General features: G+C 36.2%; 1 protein-coding gene across 15 annotated transcripts in view; it reads right to left on the reverse strand.

Annotated features, from left to right (window-relative positions):
* The window catches only part of RALYL (RALY RNA binding protein-like), a 774,288-nt gene that overhangs the window by 611,287 nt on the left and 135,690 nt on the right, over nucleotides 1-27,311 (reverse strand). The gene's annotated exons all lie outside the window — the stretch shown is intronic.

Below are 27,311 nucleotides of genomic sequence, written 5' to 3' on the forward strand. Positions count from 1 at the left end.
TGTCTCCACCATTTCACACACAAACTAACTTCTCATTGCTAATTTATCCTCACTTTCAGTTGAAATCAGCATAAAACATCACTTCCTTGGAAAAGCCTTTTCTAATCCAGATATTCCGTCAGCCAGGAGTTATTCACTCACATTAAACACTAAGCAGCATGAGGGTAGTTGATGCAACACATTTATCATTGTTGTCCTGGTTCCCTGCTGAGCCTTTGTCTTAGACTAACTGATCAAATGATACTAGTAGAGTGAATGGAAAACTGAACTATTTAGTCTTCCCTGTTCTGACCCTAGACAAAACAATTTTCCCAGGATAAAATCTGGCTCTCTCTCTAGGCTGTCTTCAGGGAAGAGACAGCTAGGCATATCAAACAGAGTCCAGTCTTCTTAAAAATTGTACTCGCCAATATAAATTAATTATTCTGATTTTCCACAAGGGTCTCATGTCATTGCGATTAGTGTGAGAGAGAACCACTCTCGGATGTGGACAAAAATTAGATTCATTACAAAGCTGAGGGCTTTTCCCTGGAAAGTGCTAAAATTTATCCAAGTAAAGCCACCTTGTAAGGCCCTATTGGTATGGCTTTCTTGAATGATTATTATCCAAAAGTAAATTTAAATCTTAAATCCTCACTTTAATAAGGACAAAAATAACCAAAATATAAATAAACAACAAGTTTCTGTTGTTGTCTTATCCACACCTTCTAAGGAGGACTCTTCCATTCCTCTGCTTGGCTCCAATGATTCCTGTACTGAGTTAGGAATTCAATGTAGAGAAAAATTAGAGGATGTCTTGAGAGGCAAAATTGATTTATACAAGAATAAATCACATGCCAAAGAAAATGCAAAGTTAAGAGGGAGAAGAGAATCCAATTGAAATGAGAAAGGCCTGGAGCCAGAGCTGGAATTCTGAAAAAGAGACTGAGGGGAAGTGATCTGGCAAGGCTGTGGAGAGCTGTCTGGATGAATATGACTCTGTGAGAAAGAGAAGTAGGAAAAGCATGTCTTAGGAGGTTTGCTCCATGCTGTATGGTGTATCAACCCCTGTGCACAAAAAGCATCGAGTTAAAATTATGAGTTGGTTTTACATTTTATTTTAAGAGAGAACGTGCTTTAAGGCAAGATTATAGGATTACAAAGTTTGTCCAGTACATTTAGTAAATTGCCTTCTACAAATTTGAAAATTCTAGCATACTGTCTTCAATCAGGGTGTCTTTCACTGAACTTGATCAAAGTAAAAATTATTTTTATATAAAAATTATAATTCTTAACATAGTTTCCCATGATTTATTCAGGTAGCCTCAAGGAACTGTCTTTTAAAGGGCCATATGAGATGACAAAGATCAGAGCAGAAATAAATTAAATAGAGACCTAAATGATAAGAGAAATATTAGTGAAATTAATAGGTTTGTTTTTTTTGTTTTTTTGGGGGGGCTTTTGTCTTTTTAGGGCTGCACCCATGGTATATGGAGGTTCCCAGGATAGAGGTCAAATCGGAACTACAGCTGCTGGCCTACACCACAGCCATGGAAATGAAGGATCCGAGCCACGTCTGCAACCTACATCACAGCTCACAGCAACACAGGATCCTTAACCCACTGAGCAAGGTCAGGGATTGAACCCATGTCCTCATAAATACTAGTCAGGTTTGTTAACCACTGAGCCATGATGGGAACTGCATTTTTTTTTAAGATAAGCAAAATAGACAAAACTTTAGCTAGACTTACCAAGAAACAAAACAAGGAGAATGCAAAGAAACAAAACAAGGAGAATGTAAAGAAATAATACTAGAAAGAAAAGTCTTTGATTAGATGGCCTCACTGGTGAATTCTCCCAAACATTTCAATAAGAATTAATACCAACCCTTCACAACATCTTCCAAAAATTAGAAGAGAGCAGAACACTTCCAAACCCATTTTATGAAGCTAAAATTATCCTGACACCAAGGTTATAAAGTACACCAAAAGGGAAAACAAAAATATCCCTGATGAACATAGACACAAATTCCTCAAAAAAAAAAAAAAAAAAATCTCAGATGTTTAAAAAAGTACAAAACTCAGCACCAATTCATGATAAAAACTTTAACAAAGTGGTTATAGAGGGAACACACATCAACATAATAAAGCCTATATATGACACAGTGATAGCTAACATCATAATCAATGATGAGAATCTGAAAGCTTTTCTTCTAAGATCAGAACAAGACAATGATGTCCATTCTTGCCACATATGCACCTTTTCCTTACAGCATCAATGCCTTTTATTTAATTATTTTTTTCTTGCCTAATGAAGACTTAGTATTAGGTCACTGTTTGCACATGACATGATATTAAATACACAAAACTCTAAAGATTCAATTAAAAAAAAAGAACTGTTAGAAAAAACAAATGACTTAAATCATGTTGCAAGACACAATAATCAATACACAGAAATCAACTGTGTTTCTGTATACCAACAAGTAACTATCAAGAAAAGAAATTAGGAAAACAATTCCACTTATAACTACATCAGAATGAAGAAACACTTATGGATAAATTTAACCAAAAAGGAGAAAGTTCTGCGCACTGACAACTATAAGGCACTGATGAACAAAATAGAAGATAACACAAATAAATGGAAAAATATTCCATGTTCATGGATAGGAAGAATTAATATTGTTAAAATGTTCATACTACCCAAACCCAAAGTGATCTACAGATTTAATACAATCCTTATCAACATTCCAATGTCACTTTCACAGAAATTAAAAAAAGCAATTCTAAAATTATGGAACTACCACTACCACCACCGATAACAAAAAACCAAGATAGCTGAAGTGATCTTGATAAAGAAAACCAAGCTGGAAGCATCACACCTGCTGATTTCAAACTATATTACAATGCCATAGTAATCAAAACACTATGGTACTGGCATAAAAACAAACATAGATCAATGGAACAGAATATAGAACCAATAACTATTCTTATACATATATGATCAATTCATTAATGACACAGAAGCCAAGAATTATACAATGTGAAAAGGATTATCTGTTCAACAAATAATGAGGGGAAAACTGGACAGTCACACAAAAAAGAATGAAATTAGACCTCGTCTTATACCATAAACAAAAATAAATTTAAAATGATTTAAAAACTTGAACATAATACCTGAAATAGTAAAATTCCCAAAAGAAAACACAGGTAGTAAATTCCTTGACATCAGTCTTGACAATGACTTTTTTTTGGATTTGACATCAAAAGCAAAAACAACAAAAAACATAGTGGGACTACATCAAACTAAAAAACTTTTATGAAGCAAAGAGACTTTCAACAAATGAAAAGACAACCAATGGGATAGGAGGGAATATTTGTAAATTATGTATCTAATAAATGGTTAATATCCAAAATTCTCAAGGGACTCATACAACTCAATAGGGAAAATAAAACAATTTTAAAATGGGCATAGGATCTAAATTGACATTTTTCTAAAGAAGACAGAGATGACCAACAGGCACATGACAAAGTGCTCAACATCACTAATCATCAAGAAACTGTAAATCAAAACCATAATGAGATATCACCTCACACTTATTAGGACAACTATTTTCAAGAATATAGAGAAAAGGAAAACCTTGTATCTTGGTGGTGGGAATATAAACTCATATGGTCACTATAGAAAACATTACAGAAGTTCCTCAAGAAATTGAAAATAGCACTGCCATATGATCCTACAATCCAACTTCTAGGTATACATCCAAAGGAAATGAAATCATTATTTGGAGGAGATACACATACTCCCATGTTCACAGCAGCCTTATTCATAATAGTCAAGGCATGGAGACAACCTTAGTGTAACCTAACAGATGAATGGAAAAGAAAATATGAGATACATAGGTAGGAAGATAGCTTTATATTATGTATATATGTATAGTGAAATATTATATGTTATTTATTTATTTATAATGAAATATTATACAATCCTGAAAAAGAAGGAAATCCTGTCATTTGCAACAAACACCGGTGAATCTAGAGGGCTAAGTGAAAAAAAAATAAGCCAGACAGAAAAAGAAAACCACTGCCTGGTATGACTTACATGTGGAATCTTTAACAAAAGTCAAACTCATAGAAACATTAAGAAAATATAGACGAGGCAATTCCCACTATGGCACAGTGATCAAGAATCTGACAGCAGCGAGGTGTTTAATCCCGGGATTGGTGCAGTAGGTTAAAGGACCAGGCATTGCTGTACTGTGGCATAGGTTACAGCTATGGCTTGGATTCATTCAGTCCCTTGCCCAGGAGTTTCCATATACTGTGGGTGCAGCCATAGAATGAAAGAAAGGAAAAAGGGAGAGAGGAAGAAAGGAAGGAAGGGAAGGAAGGGAGGAGGAAAGGAAGGAAGGAAGGAAGTGAAAATAAAGGAAAAGAAAAGAATGAATAGAAGAGTGGTTTCCAGGGGCTGGAGGTGAAGAAACGAGGGAGGGGTTAGCAAAATGATACAAACTTTCAGTTGTAAGATGAATAAGATCTGAGGATCTAACGTAGAACAGGTAACTACAGCTGGTAATACTGTATTGTATAATTGAAAATTGCTAAGAGAGTAGGACCTAGATATTCTCACCAAAGAAAAGGAAAATATGCAAGGTGATGGATGTTTATTAACTCAATGGGGGGAATCTCTTCACAATGTATATCAAATCTTCACACTTTACACTTTAAATATCCACAATTTTGCCAATTATACTTCAACAAAGCTCCAAAAAAAAAAAAATCATGAAAAATAAGGGCCTGGTGGGAAAAAAAAAAAAAGAATGGTAATTGCCTCAGGCATGCAAAGACCAACACAAAAACACTTTTCCATGGTTAGTCATTGACAGTAACTGCAGACCGTCAAAAACTATTCTAGAATATTTAATAGCATATCTGTTTGAAAACCTCTTACATAAAATAACTATTTTTTAATAGCTTTAAAAGAGGAACAAAGAGATTTTATGACACATTAAATATGGGTGAAAATATTTATATTTCCTTTTAGAAGACTTTATTTAAAAAATTTTCTCAGCACTGTTAACCTCATTCCAAGAACAACTTCCAGTCCCATAAAGAATGCTCACAAATCTCTTTCTAGATGGTTGAAATGTTTTTCCTGTGTTAGAAATTCATTTGGTTTTATACTTTGTAACAAATCTCTCTATGCCCTATGACCAGAGAAGGAATCTCACTTTCTGAATGAGTCATTGATTAATTGCAAATCTGCATTTCTAAAAGTAGAAATTTGATGAAAGTTCAAATTACAGAGAAATTATAAACATTGTCACAGCTGGAATCTATTTAAGTGGAGAGATGTATTTTATAAAACTATATGATTATTTTTTTAAAAAAGTGTAAAAGAAGGGGTGCATTGGGAATACTGCTGTAGTAGGCGTCTGTGGGAGATCCAAAAATTAATAGAGCACAGTTCCTGCCCCATAGGGGCATAAAATAGATGGAACATGTACACATATAATCAAGACAGTATGTTAAATGACTCATTGGAATAGTAATGACCATAAAAACAACATAAGCTCTATGAAGGCCCAGAAATCAGTCTTCATATTCAAGTAAAGTAATTTCCTGCTTTAAAAGAGTTTACGATTCGTTCATATTGTAAAAAAAGGCATAGGTTTTTGCAGTCAGAGTTCAATGGTCAAATGTGAGCTACCCAAATGGGCAATGTAGGAAGATGTCTTACCTCCTACAAGCTTCTATTTCATTATCTGCAAAATGGAGATGATAATATCTAATTCTTAAGGTTGTGATGAGAAATAATTGAGCACCAAATGACAGTAGATTACTTGTCATGTATTTATATTTATCAAATATTAGTTCCCTTTCCATATCACTAGCAGTTTTTAAACACCACCTATTTCCCACATTTAATCCCATCACCTAGTCTCAATAACCTGAGTCTTGTATCTGCGGGGAGATTATTTAAACTAACCCTCAGTTTTCCCTTTTATAAAATGGAAATTAAAGTGGTACCCACCCACAGGTATCATAAAAGGCCTATCAATTGGACTTTCAAATATCCTAATTTTATTTCAACTTTGTTTACTGGGATATCTAAAGATTTATTTCTTCTCAAATTTGTAAATTCTGTGTCTCCTATTATTAGCTTTCATTATTCATTTCTTATTCCTCATTAATTCTGGTGCAATTTGTATAAATGAGGCAAATCTAATAAAAACAGCAACTTGTTGAAGAAGGTCTCACTTTTTCAAAGGTTCTAGATTACTGAAGAGTCTAACCAGAGAAAGAACTAGGTAAAAGCTAAAACAAGGGGAATCTTTTCCTTTGGACTTAGCACAGGGAGTTTTGTATTACTAGCACCGAGGAGCAAATTTGTGTGTGTGTGTGTGTGTCTTTTTGCCATTTCTTGGGCGGCTCCCGCGGCATATGGAGGTACCCAGGCTAGGGGTCCAGTCGGAGCTGTAGCTGCCAGCCTACGCTAGAGCCACAGCAACGCAGGGTCTGAGCCGCATCTGCGACCCACACCACAGCTCAGAGCAATGCCAGATCCTTAACCCACTGAGCAAGGCCAGGGACCGAACCCGCAACCTCATGGTTCCTAGTCGGATTCGTTAACCACTACGCCACGACGGGAACTCCCCGAGTAGCAAATTAAAGGAAAAAAGAAACCTTACCCATATCTCTATTACCAGAGCAAGAATTAAATTAAAAAGATATTAGTGGATAAAACTTTGGGGAGCTCGCCTAATCAACTTATTTTAGGGTCAAGAGAACTAACTTCTCTGCAGCCCCCTCTCCACTGCAGGGTAAAAGTCAGACTTATAGGTATATATCACCACATAAAGATGACCAGTTTTTGCATGCTGTGAAATTTACCTCTCTATGTCACTTTGCAAACTTTCACTCCTATCCTATTCTGTCCCTATAAACTTAAATTATTTTTTTCCTTGAGTAAACTGAAAAGGTAACCAATGTACTAAAATGCCAAAAGACTACTTATTATGAATATATAAGCACAATGCGTATTTCAAGATACTCTGCAATATCAAGAACTTTATATACCCTCTAATAAAGTTGTGCAGCTACCATATTAAGCAACTCATGGGCAGCAAAAACTAAAAGAAAAATTATTAATCTTAAGGGAACTAACTAGGACAAATGAGAAAAATTTCAGATTAATAACAGGGCAGTTTATCAGAGAACACAGTCTAAAGATGAAATGGGCTATACTCAAGAACAGCTAGGGTGATAACCTATACGGGAATGGATATGTGTATATGTATAACTGAATCACTTTGCTATACAGAAGAAATTAACACAACATTGCAAATCAACCATGTTTAAATAAAATTAAAACAAACAAACAAACAAACAAAAAAACAGCTAGGGTGGCCACATTCTAGTAAATGCCAAGTCAATTATCCATTGGTCAGCAAAGCAGTAGAAGGAAATTCAAGTTATTCCTTGGGGTGGAAAAGTCCCTCTGTTTCATGGAATTTTGTAATGCTAAGTACAAATAATAAACAATTAATTGCTTTTTAAATGGATACCCAAATATAAAATACAGCTTCAAAATGAACCACCATAAGAAACATCCTGAGAAATAAACCATGGGAACATAAGTATGCAAATACCATGATCACTTTCAGAAAAGGAATATGGGAAAATGAGTTCAGATTTTAAGTTCGTTCTTAGTAACTGATCAGTTTAGAACATTCTAAACAAAATATCTGCTTAATCAGAGCCAAAGTGACAGTAAATTATTATTCTTGAACTGGTTTTAACTGGGTATCAAAAACAAGCATTTCACTTAAAGTAGCACTGTATGATATTTAACATTCAAAGGAAGAGCGACCTGAAACAAACAGAAAGGAATAAATCATTCATCATTATTATCTTTGATAGTTTGTTTGCTATTAGCAACCTGATTTCAAAAAATCATGCTGTAGCACAACTCCCCAAACCCCAGCAGACTCCCTAACCCCATGCCAAAGTGGTCAGAGCCCAGGGCCATTTTCTACTCCAAAACAACTCCACTTTACTATGAACAAAGGCAGATGAAAAAGCTCTTCTGAGCCAAGAAAATAACTCTTCTATCGATTCCTTTCCTTCAAATAGTGCTCCAAATCCTCCCTTCTAATTATAGCATTTTAGTCACTATAAAACTCCTTGCCCCTAATTATTTGTAACAATTTTCCTCTAGAGACTTTTATTTGTGTTTTGCTTATTTGGCAGTATTGTCACAGTAATAATGGAAGGGGCCACCTGCCATTATAAACGGCACAGCACTTTGATTAATGTGCCTTTGTGAAATGTACTAGCACCCGGGTCCTGGAGCAATGTACCCAAGACTTGCTTTTACTTACTTATAGGCTTGCTTGCTCACTTACTGACTTATTTATTTCATCTCCGGGACTCAGTGCAGACCAGTAAAGTCTCAGGTAAACCAGGGACAATACAGACTTCAAAAGAACATTATAAACACAAGAAAAATAAATGTAAAACTTGAATGGCTAGGCAAATATTAGGAAACAATTTCTGCACTTTAGAACAAAAGCTTTGCAAATAGCACTCAATTGCCACTGCTTCTGCCTAGTTCTACTTCTGTATGGTAAATGTTATTAAATGTTATTAAAGTTTACATTTCAGGGCTGTGAACTGGTTAACTGGAAGAGACATCTGTAAGTAGAAAGTAAAGGAATAATTAAGTTATAGGGGTTGACAAAATGGTGGGCATTATCATACTGTCTTTTGAAAAGCTCTTTGGTGCTTGAACAAACTTTCAAAATATGAGTTTCACCAAAGCCCAAATTGTAATTCCAAATTCCCTTAAATTGAGATGCAGACATATGATCCAGTCTCCAGAAGTCACATGGAGGAATTGAGACATTTGCATTTGGGTGGGAAGAATGTGAGGAAGAAGCAGAACCTCTCCTCCGTTGGAGGTTTGGGGACTCTGCAGTGGCCTCTGACAATTCCTATGACAGCATCAGGGAAAATAATGACCCAAATGATATAAGGTCACATTCTTGGCTCCAACTTAACCTCACTGGGATGGTAGGCATTCCTCTGTCTTACTGGACAGTAGCCACAGGGCTAATGCTCTTGTAACATGCTTGTAATCTTATATCCTGAAGATTTAGCCCCTAGCCTGATTCTCTGGGACTCCCACCAATTCTGTGAGCTACTAATACCTTTGCTATTTAAAGTTTGTCTCTGTTGATTGCAATTAGGAACTGATACTGATTGGGTACAAGATTGAGTTGCAGAGAGAAAAACTATGGAGGTGGACTTCAAGAATCTGAAACTGAGATAACTACACTGATTGCCATGCTGCGCAAAGATGTTCAGTCTTCTCTGAAGGATACAGCAACAGAAGTTCTCGAGGGCTTAGGGTACCCCAAGTTAAGTCAGAGACTGATGTGGGTTTGGGTCTCAGCTCTTCTGCTTGTTTGATTTTCAAACTGTAATACATAACATTATTGTGAGAATTGGATAAAATCCATGTAAAGTGCTTCCACAGTTGCCAGTATAAGTTGTTGATACAGAAGAGAAAGGGGCAACAGCTAACTGTTCTGGTTGAATCACCTAATTTGCGGACCTAGCCCCAAAGAGAGGAAGATGTAAATACTAAAGCGAGTACCTGGGATCCTTAGCAAATAAAAGGGGTTTTAGGCCCTGGCTTCTGGTGGGATCTAAGAATATGACAAAACTCAGGTAAGAAAGCAAATCCAAGAGAAGTCAGCAAAATATGGACTCTAAATGGTTGCCTCCTAGACCTGGTGGTGCCAAGACGCTAATTTCAGAGACAGTGAGCCCAAGGCTTAGAACAGGAAATCTAAACCACTGGCATTGGGCTGCTTTGCCCTGCCCAGCCAGTCACAGGGCTGCCTGAAGAACCCAGAAGAACTCAGCCTGCAGGTGGGGGCAACTTTAACCATAGGTGAGTGGACTGGGAAGGTCAGAACTCTCCGCATAACTCATGATAAATTGCATACAAACACACTGCACCCACATACATACACACTGCATGCACGTGTGCGCACGCGCGCGCGCACACACACACACACACACACACACACACACACACACACAAACTTTCTATCATGGATCCAGAACCTATAAACAAGTTGATTCTCAGCAAGTATTTGTAGGATTGGATTAAACATAAATTGAATGCTTTTGAGAAGCCGCCAAAACATCATTTTCTTGTTATTTTGAACTCCAGAAAAATGCTGAAGGTCGATAAAGCAGTAAAAGTTCCTGGTGGTTTAATTGCCTGGCATTGTGCGATGATTTGCTCAGTTCTATCCAGATACTTCTATACATTCAAGGGACAACTGACTGGGTAAAATAACTAGCTTTATAAAGTGATGTTCAAGATAATCAAGCTGCAAAATGGCCTGAGAGGAATGGATGTCAGTGGGACATTTAATGAGCTCTCACAAGGTGACCTGAACTGGAACAGCGGTAAATAGAGGCTATAGGAAAAAATGCATGCAAGACAATTTCAAGCTCCAGCATAGCTTCAAACAGTAAATTCAGTCTCTGGAAGAGCCCCAGCATTTGACAAGATGGCCTGGCACAAAGATACCAAATGGTAAGATCTTTACTCAAAAGTGATTTTGGCAATAGAGCTTAAGAAGCAAAGCCGCAGACACTAACTCTCTGCAGAGAAGAAGCTAGAGTTGCCAATTTCAGTCAAAGCTAAGCAACACAAATGATACAGTACTAAAATATTCAGATGCAGTTTATGCATACTTTATTTTCTTCAGCTCAGAGAGCAGACAATAGGGGTATATGCCCTTGCCTGGATTAGAACCGAGGTGAACCTATAGGTAAAAAGTTTTAGAAAAAAATAAGAAGAATGAGTTAGATTAAAACTAAACAGGACCAGTGCTTGCTTCGGCAGCACATGTACTAAATTTGGCACAATACAGAGGTTAGAAAGGCCCCTGCACAGGATGACATGCAAATGTGTGAAGTGTTCCATATTTTTGCACAGGGAATAATTTCCAGTCTCTTGGGATAGACCATGATGGAAGATAATATGAGAAAGGAAATGTATATAAATGTATGACCAGGGAGTTCCCATCACGGCTCAGGGGTTAATGAATCTGACTAGCATCCATGAGGATGCAGGTTCGATTCCTGGCCTCACTCAGTGGGTTAAATGATTTGGTGTTGCTGTGAGCTGTGGTGTAGGTCACAGACACAGCTCAGATCCCGCATTGCTGTGGCTCTAGTGTAGGCTGGCAGCTACAACTCCGATTCCACCCCTAGCCTGGAAACCTCCATATATCATGGGTGTGGTCCTAAACATGCCAAAAAAAAAAAGCAAAAAAAATTGTATGACTGAGTCATTTTGCAGCACAATAGTAATTGGCATATCATTCTAAATAAGCTATACTTTAATGAAATAAAACATAATTAAAAAAAAAAACATAAAGAGGAACAGATTCTAACTAAGCATCAAGGAACAGGATATTCACCTTAGAGAATTAGATTAGAAAGGCTTCTCTGAAGCCTAGAATCACAGATGGAGCAATAATAGATAGAAAACAAGTTCACTAACGCTTAGGGGAAGAAGGAGAAACCTTAACATAGGAAAGGTTAGAGATACCAGAGAAGAGATTTGGATGGGGTGTCAGAGAATGGCCAAATAAAAAACCTATGCCAGAAAGATGACAAATGGAAAATAAATGGGAAGGACAGCAAAGTGAAGAAGTCAAGAGCTTAGAGTTCTTAACAAGACGGAGGGCCCAAAAATATACACCAGTAGTAACCACACTTGTTACAGATATTCCATACATATCAATTCCTTATTATTAGAATTTCTATTTGTGTATACTCTTGTGTGTTCCGACATGTTTACTTTCAAGCTATGGGACAGTATTAATTTTCAAGTCTCCAATAAAATCAATACATTGGCATAAAAATTCCAGGCCTGAAAGAAACATTAGAAACTTTCATTTATAAATTTCCCCTACAATAAGAATAACCATTGATATAACACATATTTATTAAATCTCTACTGTAAATATAAATACACTCTTAAAATAAACAGTAATCACTTATATAAATCAACATGCAGTGATAAAAAATTATGTTTAAAGAAAAGCTAGACACCGTGAATAGAAGCATTTGAAGTTGTACAGCCATCTGAATTCATCAGATCTAGTCAGATGTTGGATATCAATTTATTAATTTTCATAATTTAAAACATTAAGGAATGTAATGTTTTATTCCTAATTATTATTACTGCAATATTTTATTCCTTATTAATATTGTATTATTTTATTCATCATTATTATTATTACTTATTGAGTAAATAGCTGCCCCAGAGCCAGGAACCTCACCAAGGGCTATGGCTACAAAGGAAGATAAAATCGAGCCTTGTCCTTAACAAACTTCATTCTAGGGTGGAAACATCTAAGCAAGAAAACCATTGCATTTGGAGTAATTATGGATAAATGAAATAACAGAAATGAAGAGAAGGTACAGCCATCGTCTCAAGAAAGGAAAAATTCATGCAGATTGGAGGGTTGAATGAAGGCTTCACAGAGGACAGGCAGAGGTAAAGTAGTAACAGGTAACCTGGAAAATTGCTGCCCAGTACATGGCACCTGAACTGTGCCATAGCACACATCAGAGTTACAGTTATTAGGTCATGTCCTCGCTAGCCTCTGTACATCCCCAAGGGTTGGATGGGGTCTTTCCAGCTCACTGATACTTAACACCAGCATCTAGCACAGGGCCTGGCTCCTTGTCGGCACTCAATTTCCAATACTGGATAAGGGAAGAAATGTTCTTGCATGTGGTAAAGTATGGAAACAACAAAAAATTGAAAGAAGAGGGGCTTAAGAGGGACAGGCTTGAGAGTATTTTCAAAGAAGATATTTGTCACATTCAAAAAAAAAATGTAGACTTCAAAAGGTGATATGTCAACCAATAAAATTAATTAATTACTTAGGGGAAGACGTGAAAAGACCCAAAAGACCACAAAAGATGCCATTGTGACAAGTGTAAGGATTGGATAGGGAAAGACTTAGCTACCTCAGCAGGGTAAAATACAATAAAATTTTACTTCACTTCTATGATTATGTTTTTTTCCAAGCTGCCTTTGGTAGGAAGGCTAATATTTTCTAATGCAAAGGACACCAGTACCATTGAGATAAAAGGCTCTAGGAACATCTTCCTAAGTAACATGAAACAGGAAGCTATAGTTGGTGACTATACCCAGCCTAGTACACCCCAAGACTATATTCCTTTTGCCTCCCAAATAATTTTAATATAACAAGGCAAGTGCTATTCTGGTTAAACTGCAATCACATGTTCCCTACTTATGTCATTTATTCACTTAGGTCACTGCCTGGCCCCTGAAAGTATTTAAGGATGCCATACTATTTTATATACTCATTTTTAAAACAACATAGAAAAAGAAAACTGTAAAATTTTAAAGTATGTGGGATGGAAATCCTATAAAATTGGATTGTGATGATCATTGTACAACTATAAATGTAATAAATTCATTGAGTAATTTAAAAAAATAAAAACAAATTAAAATAAAATTTAAAAGTATGGTAGCAGTATTGCTTTTGAAAAACAACAGTTTTATAATTTTATGTAACAAAACATGTTTTTCTTGATTAAGTGTCAGAATTACAAGCATTTCTTAATAGGTTAATTTGTATTATGCTTAATCAGAAACTCCTCTGTGAGATCATGGATTACAACTGCTATAAAATATAAACCAAAGAAGAAGTAAGTTTCTTTTCAAAGCTCCTTCCCACTGTGGCAAATGCCTTTATAAAAATGAAATTCTTGTTACACAAGATCACATTTTTAATGATATATAAACATTTTAAGAAGTACTAAGCATTTTAATGTGAAATTGGACACACTGGGGATTTTCGTAAATGCAATCAGGAAACCAACTGCCATATCTTAGTGTAGGTTCCATATGATGACATTAAAATTTTTATGTAAGTTGTTCCCATTTTATTTTTAATTGTGAAAACATATCAGATTATGGTTAATCATCTGTTTGGATGCAGTTTTTTTTTTTTTTTTTTTTTTTTTTTTTAGAGAGTGAGAATTAAGAAAAGGAAAATTATTTCAAGTCAGAGTAGAATTAATTAATTTATTCCTTTAAATATTTCAGCTACAAAATATAAGATTGCTTATTCTGTTTGGCCTTCTAGTTTTTCAATTTTGTATTATTTACATGAGCCTTTGCTGAGCTAGGTTGAACGGGATCAATGTCAGGATTGATAAATGTATGTACTTTCTTTGCTTTTCAAAGTGCAAAGAGGATGTAACCAATATTCTGAGTAAGCACAGCAATGCTTATCTGTATTGCTGAAGGTCTTCAAAAGTCCCATAAATTGTGAGAAATTGACAGAACTAATATTTCATACCACTGTGAATGTAACTTGCCAATAGTATAAAGCTACAGACAGTAAATATCCTTTGTACCTTTTTGTGAGAGGATTTTCCTATGAAATTTCATTAAGAGCTAACCTATATAATTATCTCTTTAAAATACACCCCTTTAATAGAGATTATTCTTTAATGACAGGACTCACAGTTATCAATTTCTGATCCACTTTAAATGCATAGTTATTTAATTATTTCTTCTATGATGCCTAGCAAACAATCAATGGTTAAGCATTTTATATCACTTTTTTAAGAGTTTCTTTGCATTTGAGACATGCGTATACTTCACTGAGACCCTTGTTTCAAATTCCAAACAGTAGCAAAAGCTAGAAGACTGACTGGATTCTTATCTGTTAACCATTACATATAGTGTTTACAGCTAGGACAAAACACCAGCTTCAATGGACTTTCCCATCCAGATCATTTATTTTTCTGTAATATACTAATATACCAAAGGAAACCAAAGCAAAGCACAGCTTGACTAACAAAATATTACTGAGGCATGAAAAAGTGACCTGAGATGAATCTAAATTACTTTGGCTAGCTGGGTCCCACTGTACCATAACAAGGAGTAATTGGTATATGAAGCCTAGGTCAAATGTTTATTCAGTAAGCAATTATGGAAACCCTTGGCTTATCCATCACCATTTGGAAATAAACATTTATGTCAGTGATTTTTTTGGGGGGGGTTGGCAATAGACACTCCTTAAACTCTAAAGCTTTTGGTTTGTTTAGTTTTCATCTTCTGTGAAATGAATTAAATATTTCCCTGTGCTGATGACTTCAGAGATTAATGTATGTAGACTGTTCTCATACTAAATGACTGGTCTCATGCTAAGTAACTTGGGATGACTAAGCTTTTTGAGTTTTACAGATATATGTGTATATATATATATTGTTTTGTCTTTTTAGGGCCACACCCATAGCGTATATAGGTTCCCAGGCTAGAGGTGGAATCAGAGCCATCGCTGCTGGCCTACACCACAGCCACAGCAGTGCAGTATCTGAGACACACCTGAGATTTACACCATAGCTCACGGCAATGCCAGATTCTTAACCCACTGAGCAAGGCCAGGGATTAAATCCGCATCTCATGGATACTAGTCAGGTTTGTTAACCACTGAGCCACAACGGGAACTCCTATTTGGAAACAGTGTTCTATACCTTCATTCACTGTCAAGGTGTTGTTAAAAATTTTTGCCATTGTGAATTTGCCTGACTTTATAACAGGCTTTTTTTTATTTTTAGCTTTTTAAAAATTTTCTTAGCAATGGTGTTCTGAGTAATAGGGTTTGGTTCTCCTCTAGGGTAAAGTATATCATTTTATTGCATGTGTGTGTGCATGGATGTGTGTGTGTGTTTATATTGCATTTAACTTTTCAGTGCAGTTCAATTGACAATATTTTTCCTTATCTCTGTATTGATAATAATAATAATAATAATAGCACCTACTCTTACCAGGGGCCATGTTCTATGTTAATCACATTACATATGTAGCCTAATTAAATCCTCATTACAATTCTGTGAGGTATAACCTATTATTGCTTACTATATTTTTTACGCATGGGAAAGCTGAGGAAAAAGATATTAAGTGAATTTTCCACATTCCCACTGAATTTAGTGTTAAGAGCCAAAAGTCAACAACCCAAGGTTGTCTGACTCCAAAGACTCTACCTTCAATAACTTTCAGATGATATGTATTATTGAACAGTGACTTGACTAGGGATTTCAAAATAAGTGAAGCATATCGTTTTTACAATTAGTTCATACTGACACATGATTATAGGTATATAAATGTAAAACTGATTTTTATTTAGACAAAAGTTCAAAAAGGAAAATACTGGAGTTCCCTGGTCGCACTGCAGATTAGGGATCCAGTGTTAACACTGCACTGGTTCACGTCGTAGCTGTAAAGCAGGTTCCATCCCTGGCCAGGGAACCTCTGCATGCTGCAGGTGCTGCCAAAAGTAAAGAAGAAAAAGAAAAATATGAAGCACTTACTATGTGTTAGGTGCTTAAGGGACTGCATGTCTACTAATGTCATTTATATCTCAAGCAAAAATTATCTCAAATTTAGAGTCAGGCAAACTTAGTTCAAAGAGCTAGAATTTAAACACAGAATTTCTACATGCTAACCTGCATGTTTAACCAAGAGGAGGGTTACCATGATTATGTAATAATAGAGACCATGCCACATAAATATATTTGAGAAAAAAAGATAATAGTCTAGACTTAGACAAGGCTTAGCAGACATGACACCTGTCTCATTAAGTGAAGGAGTGATTGATTGCATGGAGAAGCTCCAGATTTGCTTGAGGTTTTCCTGCTAGCAGTACTAAGAAAGGCCAAAAGTAGATTTCAGCTAACTGCTAGTTTCCTTATCATGTCTCTATGCTAACAGAGGGGTTCTTTTCTAGTCCCTCCAATGCAGTATATCAGTGGTTCCAATGTATGTAGCAGACTAAGCTACAATTTTGTTCTCATGGGCAAATGGGAAATCACAAGACTTAGGACTGAATTGACTGCAATTCCCCCTCAGCCCAGGGTTAACCTGGGTTAATCATGTCTGTCCTAGCCTGGGTTTCAGTGTTCTTTTGGTATGTGGTGCTCTTTGGCCCGTATGGTATTTGAAGTTATTCCTTAATGATTTGTGAACTCATCTATGCCTGCATAAAAGATGTTATACTTTATTTAGACTGTCTAGGCTCTTATTGGTAGTCATTTCAGCTTACCAATTTTGACATATTTCCAGGAGCATCAAAATGAAATTCCTTGAAAAACAGTAATGTTCTATAAGAACATTAATTATCATTATTATTTCTATTAGCGGGGTTCAAAATTATCATCACTGGAAGTTTGCCTGAAGATATAGACAACTAGCAATGAGACAATATGTGAGTTAGAATTGGACTTCTTTTTTTCAGGGTAATATTATGTAGAATCCCAGAGTATAAAACAGATTAAAGAAGGCTGGTTGATTTGAAAGTCTTAAAGCAGCTGTACATGCAGTTTCGTCGCCACTCAAAGTTTATAATATAGTTCTTGTTTTAATAAAAATCTTAATATATAATGTTTTGCGAGAGAATGAGTTGGGTTAATAACGCTAATAACACATAATCAGTTCCAAGGTGTTTTATGCATTCCAGCACCAGAGCTAATTTCAGCCTTTCAGATTTATTAAAATACAACTCCTGATTAATTGATCTTACCATGTTCAGTTCTCTTTGGATAATTCTTATTCCACGTGCTTCCATGTTCCTAATCCAGTTAGATTAATTTCTTTCTATCACTTAGGAAATCGGTACTATATATTAAAGCAAGTGTCTGCACAATGGCCCACTCTGTGACTAGCATCTCTATGTAACTTCCCTCACATCTAAAATGGTGCATAAACTTCCCATTTCACAGAATTGCTAAGCAGATTAAGGCTGTAAAAATATTATGTAAAGTTTAAAAGAAGCTGAAGGTAGCTTTTATAAGGCATCTTTTATTCGTTAAAATAATTTGCATTAAAAAACAACAAAGAGAAGCATTTCATATCAAAACGCTTTTAAATCATCTCTAATTTCTTGGTGCACTCATTTACTCTGTTAGCCAGGGCAGAGTTTCACTTTCTTCTTTGCCCAGTGTGTATAACCATGGTACATAGCACGACACTGGGACTTACCAAGCATCTAGTGAATGTGAGCCTCTCTTTATATTATCTTCCCTTAGAGGAAAAGTTAATGGTAAAACAGAAAGGAAAGAGAAAACTCTATGAGCTTAACAGGTGAGTTGAGTATCTTTTACCAGGTGTATCGCATGCCTATTTACAAAAGTAAGGAATCTGTCAGTTTGATGAAGTACAACTCACAATTCATTAGTGTTGAACACAGAAGAAGTATTCCACATCAAAAATGACTGCTGAAATATTCACAATTACCAGCTGCTCAGAAACCATTTTATAGGGATAAAAAACATGTCACATTTAATTTATCAGATGCTTTCTACTGTCATACTTTTCTTTCGTTCAATGTACTGAAAAGTTATAAAAACAACTCCAGTCTCGCTGTAGCCATGTACAGACATTAAGAATAACACAAATCCATTATCTACCACAATATAATTCTGTCTACATGGATGAATAATCTTCTACAGCTTCTTTACACTCAATTCTGAATTAAGTATTCCTTTAAAGATATTTGAATACACAAGTCAGTATCTCTATTAGAAAACTACCATTTCAATACAAAGAAAAAAAAAACACATTCATTCCTGAAGCTATATTCCTTGAATGAGCTGGCATGATTAGCTACATTTCTATGGTGACTACAATAGGAAACATCATCAGAAAAATAATGCTGTATTAATTTTCTAACAACATTGAAATGAATCAATACGCATGCAAACACTTGTGAAAATAAAATAGTAGTAGTCCAGCTTTCCACTGCGTGCAATGCTGTGATTGCAGGCTTCAGGTAAAAGTGTAATTATGAAATTAACCCTTTGCAAAGATTATCTGCCATTAGACACCTCCAACTGCTGTGACACACACTAACTCTACTTTGAAATGCCCAAAAATAAGCAGACTAAAACAATCGTATATACACACACAGTATAATTATTCCCAAATAAAAACAAATGAGCAAGCCAACAATAATCCATATGTAGGTTTCAGTCTTGTATTGAATCCATTATAAGCAGTATATAGTGTTCAGACTAGTGCCTACGGAGGGCTTTGGTCTGCTGGGTTCTGCAAAGTATACAATGAGCATCATTAATGCTCCACAGCACCACAAGTCACTGGTGCAGTCCAGCATAGACCCTTAACGGGTGGCCCTCACTTTCTACTGCCAGTGTCAGAAGCAGTTATATTTATGGCTCTATTTATCATCAGAAGTCGTGTAAAACCATGAAAAAGAAATGAGGCCTATATCTATAAGAGTCTGTCATCTAAAGAAACTTGAAAATTTCTTAATAATTACAGAGTTGTCTTATTTTCAAATAATAATTCAACCACTCTACAAGGATCTACCAGAACACTTAGCTTTTTATATACTTGAAAAATATCTTATCCAGTCACCAAGGCAAACAGAATATGAAATAGAATATTAATATCTATCCTTCCAATAAGTATATTCATACTTGTTGCAAAAAGCATTTTTCTAATACCAGGCTATAATTTGAGGAAAAAAGTGAGAAAATTTAAAGAAAGAAAAAATAAAGGAAGGAAAATACTATAAGCATGGGTTGTATCTATAGACAAAACATGGATCTTGCAGTTTTGCATATTTTCTAGGGATGAACAACCATATTACCTCTAGTGGATATGGCGGTCATCATGAGACAGGCTGGGACCTGGGACCTGGGACCTGGGACCTCAGACCCTTTGCTGCAGTGGCTATAGTGCTTGCACCTAGACAAACATCTCCTCAAGCAAAAAAATACAAAGAAACTATAAGGGACTAAAAATAACTGCATATAGGGTTCCAATGGAGGCTAAGCAGATGAGAACCTAAATAGTATCCATGAGGATACTGTTAGACCCTGGCTTCGCTCAGTGGATTAAGGATCCAGTGCTGTCAAGAGCTGTGTGGTATAGATCTCAGATTCGGCTTGGATCTGGTGTTGCTATGGCTGCAGCGCAGGATGGCAGCTGCAGCTCCAATCTGACCCCTGGCCCAAGAACTCTCCTTTGCTGCACAAAAAAATTAAATAATAAAATAAAATAGAATACTGTGTGCGTGCACAGTTGGGGCAAATTATGGGCATGCAGATACAAAAGGGGTAAGAGCAGGGTACTACACATGCTCCCTGCATACAATCTATCTCAGCCACCCCTCTGACCCGAACCCTGGACCTACCCCTCCCTTCACCCCATGTAAGGAACCAGCTTGTCGCTCCTTGGGAAGCAAGTGAGTTAGCAAGGGAAACTCTTGCTTGTTTTTGCTTCCCTCTGCTGTGGCAGAAGCCCCAGTAAAGCCTTGCCTGAATTTCTTGCCTGGCCTCTTATCAATTTCTACTGATTAAGAAAGGACAAGAACCCAGGTCAGTAACAAGAATACATTGTTTAAGTGGCCAGAAAGAGGAGAGATGATGTTGTAATCAGAAGTTCTAGCGAGAAATCACTGAAGAGCTAGATGAGCTCCACCGGAGTCTGCTTTGACTCAGTAGAGTCCAAGGAGGAGCCATGACAGTGAAGTATGGCTTTCCTCCCTGTTGCCCCTCCCATCTCCCCACTGCTAACCCAGGAACTGGTAACTCAGGAAGTGAGGCTCAAGAGATAATGGCGTAAAGGAGAGGCCATGATGGGAAGGGTGAAGATGTCTGGAGGCACAGAAAATAATCTGACCTTATATCTCTTTCCCTTCACAGGAATCTAGGCCAAAGCAAGCCTGAAATGGAAATGAGGAAAGGGCTTCTTAACTTTGCACAGGTTTAGAATTTTGACTTTAAATGAGAATGGACCAGTGACTGCACTGACAGAACAAAACATCAAAGGTTTAAAATTTATTTTTCATAATGCCTAAACTGTCAGGGTCAAGAAAGACAAAGCCTGAAGAATTAAGGTAGAATAAAGATGCGTGACAACTTAATGCAATGCATAATCCTGTACTGGATTCTAGATTTGGATAAAAGAAAAAAACTATAAGGCTACTTAAAGAAAAAAAATTGATGAAATTTATATGCACATAATGTATTAAACAATAGTATTATATAACTTATGAACTTTATTTTTATATATTTAATTATAGATAATTTAATATAGTATCAAATTTTAAATTAAAATTAAATGTGATTTAATATACAATTAAATTACATTACATTATATGTTTATTTTCCTAAATTTCTAATTATGTAAACCAATATCTTAGTTCTTAGAAAATATGTGCTAAAGGATTTACATATAAAGAAATACGAGGTTTGCAATTTAACCTATTGTAAAATAATAATATCTCAAAAACATTGATATGAGTACATGTGTGTTAATACAGAATAGTAAAGTAAGTGAGAGAGAATGTAAATAACTGCTGGATCTAGGTAAAGGATATATAGTGCCACTTGGTGCACCTTCTTAAAAGATTGCCATCACATAAAAATACAAAGTCACAAGGAAGTGAGAAATGGGGGCTATTTTCTAGTCTTTGTCTCTTTCACCTACCAAAGAGGATCAAGGTAAGAACTGAAGATTTTCTATTTTCAGGCTGAGTTTCTCCAGATAGGATAATTAGGGCAAGGTTAAATTTTGTAATGGAGGAAGTGTCTACTCCAAGTAACACATCTGGGTCCAGGGAGGGAGGTTTGGAGCAAGTGTTTGTGGAAGAAGGAGGATGATCAGGTTGTACTTAAGAGATGGACCCAGAGACTCCTTTCTCTTGTTTCCTTCCCTAATGTCCTGGCCAGCTTGGTTTGCCATAATATAAGGCGTATAGTCAGGGTGGCTTAAACAACAGAAATATATTCTGTCACAGTTCTAGAGGCTAGAATTCTAACATCAAGGTGTTGGCAAGGTAGGTCTATAATTTTGAGGGAAGGAACTGTTGACCCTTTTTTTTTTTTTAAAGTGAAAAAAAAAAATCACTCTACATCTAACTAAAGAGGACCACACTAGTAAAGTTAATAACTGTAGACACAGGGATTTATAGGACTGAGTAGTATTTGGAATACTCCAAGACAGGATATTTTCATAGGATGCTTTATTTAGCAGCAGCATCAACTGTGCTAATACGGAAGGGCAATCGGATGCCAGCTTATAGTCTACAGTCTTCAAGACGGTTGACTTTGGAATGTAAAGCTAGAGCAATAACTTTTCTCATTAGTCAACCAGAATCTGGGAATCCATAGTCCCACTCATCAAATTCATATCTCAGGTGACTTTGGTAGACTCTTACTACAAAAACTATGGGTTCACCTCTAACTTCCCAAAATGATGTATTTTGCCTCAATGTATTAAGATGAGGTCATATTTACGGCAAATTTTTCTTTTAATATGACCTCACTTCTGAATGAAACCACTTCTGATGTTTACTTTACATGTGATTTTTCTAAGTTGACCAAGACTTATTGTTATGCCATCTGTTCCTGACAATATATTTTAACAAATCAGAAATAAGAGAGCTTAAGTCTACATTCTCTGGACATAGATAAACATGTTGCTTTTGTTCTGTTTTGTTTCTAACAATTCATTGAAAAGAGGCAGGAGGGAAACTTCTTCCTACAGACAAGTGAGTTTGATTTGTTTTCTTTTTTACTAAGTTCCTTGGATAGACAAAGCTGAACTCTCTCATTCCACAGATCAAACCAGGTTGGAGGATAGTTATATCATAGAAATGATGCTAAAAATTACCTGGACCATAGTATCAATCAAGGGACTGCAGAAAGTAGAGAATATTCAAACGTATTCTATGATGTTGGCATGCAGGTTGAAAACACTAAAAGTTTATTCTACATTTTCCCACATTAATCCCATTAATCAATGGCATATTATTTAAATATAAACCTAAAAAGAAATGTTCTTGAGTTCCCACTGTGGTGCAGTGAGTTAAGAATCCAACCGCAGCAGCTTGGGTCACAGCAAAGGCATGGCAGTGGTGGGTTAAAGGATCCAGCATTGCTACAACTGTGGCATAGGTCACAGCTGTAGCTCAAATTTGATTCCTTGCCCAGGAACTTCCATATGCCATTGATGCAGCCATAAAAAGTAATAAATAAATAAAAATGTTCTACTGTGATTAATACCTTTAACTCTAGAAGAATGGCCTAAAAAATAATTCTTTCTTCAAAATCCAAGTCCCCTGTTGTACCCAGAGTCAATGCAGAGATAATTAATTCTACAAAAGTAGGGATAGAACAAGTCAAAGATTACCTACATATACGATGTCCATGCAAACAGTATGGAATTTAAAAAGCAGAATGTAGGTGTCAAAGTGAAAAGACATTCAGCTTGACAGGAACCAAATTATCAGGAAATGGGACTTCCCCCATGTGAATACCAAACAGCTCATTAGCAGCTCCACTGAGGGTAATGGAGATAAAGCCAATGAATTCAACTCTCCACCTGCCAATATTGTTTTTTTTTTTTTTTCATGATCAAATATATACATGATTTAAAATACTGACTATGGTAAGATAAAAATGCTGAAATCTTTTTTTTTCTTTTTTTTTTTTTTTTTAAAGATAAAACAGATAAAGAGAGCTAGCTTCTCTGGTCAAATTCTTAAAAAAAAAAAATCACTCTTGAGGTGAATATTTTAGGGGATTATCTACATTAGAAAGCAGGCAAGCATTGGAGTTCCCATTGTGGCTCGTGGGTTAAGAACCCGACTAGTATCCATGAGGATGTAGGTTCAATCCCTGGTCCTGCTCAGTGGGTTAAGGATCTAGCATTGTCGTGAGCTGTGGTGTATGATGCAGCTGCAGCTCTGATTCAACCCCTAGCCCAGGAACTTACATATTCTGCAGGTGTGGCCAAAAAAAAGCAAAAAGCAAAAGCAAAAAAAAGCAGGTGAATATTAAATTTTCCAAATACAGCTATAATAACTCCATTTCCCACATAAGCCATTTGACTCAATTCTAGAATGTTAATAAGCTCATCTCATCCAAACTGGAACATGTCAAAATTTTTTTCTGAAAATGGAGTCTGCAATCTTTCTAGACCAACCCACCTATATTAGGGAGGAGATCATTGCTGACCCAGCTAGATAAGGAAAATCTCTATGGATTAGTATTAGGGAAACAGGGGTAGACAGTGAGTGGTCATTTCAAGATCAAAAGTTAAAAGACTTTATAGGTCTCTCCTGATATTTTTCTATTTTGGCTATTATTAAGATGTATGCATAATTTTCCCTATTAGACTGAGAACTTTCTAAGGACAGACTCTGCTTTTAATTCACCTTAATAGTTTCCATTGTGACTCACACAGGGTGTTTTTTTGTTGTTGCTGTTGTTTTGTTTTTGTCTTTTTTTTTTTTTTTAGGGCCACACCTGTGGCATATGGAGGTTCCCAGGCTAGGGTCAAATCGGAGCTGTAACTACCGGCCAATGCCACAGTCACAGCAATGCAGAATCTGAGCCACGTCTGCAACCTACACCACAGCTCACAGCAACACCAGATCCTTAACCCACTGAATAAGGCCAGGGATCAAACCTGCATACTGATGGATGCTAGTCCGATTCATTTCCGCTGAGCCACGATGGGAACTCTACACATGGGATGTTATTTATAAAAAGACCACTAATATTAAAAGACATCTCTGACTCTCAGGCCCTTCACTGGGCACTTTCACATGTCTTCTCACTGATAATCATGAAAGATGGATCAAAAACTAAATATTAGCACACAAAGTTAAGGCCATGAATTGGTTATTTAAAAGTGTAAATTCAGAGGGAAGGGAAAATGGGAAGTTATTAATTGCTAGGCATAAAGTTTCAGTGAGGTTAGATAAGTAAGTTCTTAGAGATCTGCTGTAAAACATTATACCTATAGTCAACCCTAATGTATTATTCATTTAAACTCTGTTGAAAGAACAGATCTCATATTAAGTGTTCTTACCACAAATTTTTAAAAGGTGTGAATTCAGAGTTAGGCTCCAGATCATTCTCCTGGCAGGGAAAAAAAAAAAGTCAAAAACAAAAAAATAAGTAGCACATAATTAATCATAGGTAATTGGAGTCTAAAGTAGCTATGGCTATGATTCTGTAAAATATTTAAGAATATTTCTGTCTTCCTCTCCCCTTCAGGAAATTTTATTCCTTAACTCAATAAGGTAGAAGAGTATAATCTTCTTTTATGCCTAAGTGGCATGAGATAAAAGGGCCACTGATGTATTTTTAGGGAAATCACCCAGGGACCTTCTATAAGATTTAATTGTCTGGGTTCACTTCTGGATCTTAGTTTAGTTTCCAGGTCACCCCTCCTTCTCTCTAGCTCTTCTCTGAATCCCAAGAATGGCCTCTGGGGAGGCATCTTTGCTGCCATTATCCGAGCATGCTTCCTTTAGAGCCTTCTCAGCTCTTAGATTCTCTTCTAAAAGTCACTAGGAAGACAGACACTAGCAGCCAGCAATAAGAGGGAAATAGGTAGGAATTTAAAATAATAAACTAAGAGACACTAAAAAGGGGCATTCTTAAAAATCCGAATACTGCTATCAGTGTTCTTTAGGAAATATTAGCTTGTTCCTTCAATGATCATTTGGTTACTTGTTTTTTATTTCTACGATTTTTTAAGGGATCAAAACATGTATAATATTTTTATTGGCATTTCTCATGCTCCTGAGTGTCTTATCCTTTCCCTTTGCCTTACCTTTTCTTTTGAATCAGACTATCTAAAAATTATGGGCACTGGATCAAACTTTGTAATATCCTTCATTCCCCTTTCTCAAGCTGCAGGCCCTTCCACTTCTCATATGCCTTCTGTATTGTCTTGAGAATCTGACCCTGAAAGTACTAAAACTGAAGTATGTGATAGGTAACCGGACCCAAAAGGCTCTGAAAAAAAAAAAAGAAAGTGAGATGACACATCAAACTGACATTTTAACAAAATGTCCTTCTGTTTTACACACAAAAGTCATTGTCTTTTCCTTACAAGGAAAGACATTATTTGAGAAAGCCACATTGCCTATGGCACCAAAAGAAAGTTAAAATCCCAAAAGACATGGAAGGCAGAAAACTGTATATAAAAAGGAGATTGAAGAACTCCAGAATAAAAAAAGAAATTCCAAGTGTTGGAAGATGGGGTTATTAAATGGAGAGTTAAATAGCTTTGACTATTTTAAGAACTTCATAACATAAACATGTAATGTCACATGATTCAAATAATACAGCATATTTCTATTTACAATAATGCATTGTAGAAGTTTAAGGAATCGTGATGATTCGTAATACTACAATTGTGACTTAATCATAAAAAAGATGGAATCTATGTGTTTAGTTACAGAATGTTATGCTGAATAAGGCAAGGCATATGTAATACATGTTAGAATTTATTCAAACACTGTCATTGATATGAGAAAATAAGACATTGATAAACCTGACTAACTTTATTCCTGGAGAGCTTAGTGCAGAAATAAATTTACTTTGGTGACAAACACTTCAGGAAAATTTTTTTTCTTTTCACAGCTGCCCCTGCAGCAGATGGAAGTTCCTGGGCCAGGGGTCAAATTGGAGATGCAGCTACAAGCCTATGCCACAACCTCGGCAACACCAGATCCGAACCACATCTAAGATCTACACTGCAGCTTGTGGCAATGCCCAGATCTTTAATCCACTAAGCAAGGCCAGGGATCAAACCTACATATTAACAGAGTACAAAGTCTAGTCCTTAACCTGATGAGCCACAACAGGAACTCTGGGAAAAATTAATTTGCATAGACTTTTCTGTCAAGTTTTCCTTATTCAGAAGGCTTTCTTTATCCTTTCCATGTGCTCTGACTATGAATATAGCAGTGATTTCAGGATGCATAAAGAAGGACTAAGATGGCCTGAAGAAACATGGGGAGTCCCAGTTCACAGAGTCTATGACCTGTCTAAAAGAGCAGCTCCTTTAAAAGGTACTCTGGAGTCTTACTGCATCCAACTGATAGGAAGATTATTATAAGAACCTGATCCAGTGGCTCCAGAGTTACACATACCCTACCTGTATAAGATAAGATGAACACTCTTCTATCTGTGATTCAGACATCACACTGCTACTGCTTCAATAGTAAAGATCACAGTTATAAATTAAATAACATTGAAATTACAGTGATGAATATTATGGTGACTAGCTGCTTGAATAGTTCCTAAAATATTATTGACGTAAGCTCAGTCTCTGCAGCGATGTTTTGGTGAGCATGGATCTCATCTTAGGCATGATGATATGATACAGTGTCTTATGTACATTTCAGGAAATAGATATGCACT

This window comes from Sus scrofa, chromosome 4, assembly GCF_000003025.6.
Source record: "Sus scrofa isolate TJ Tabasco breed Duroc chromosome 4, Sscrofa11.1, whole genome shotgun sequence".
NCBI classification, from domain to species: Eukaryota; Metazoa; Chordata; class Mammalia; order Artiodactyla; family Suidae; genus Sus; species Sus scrofa.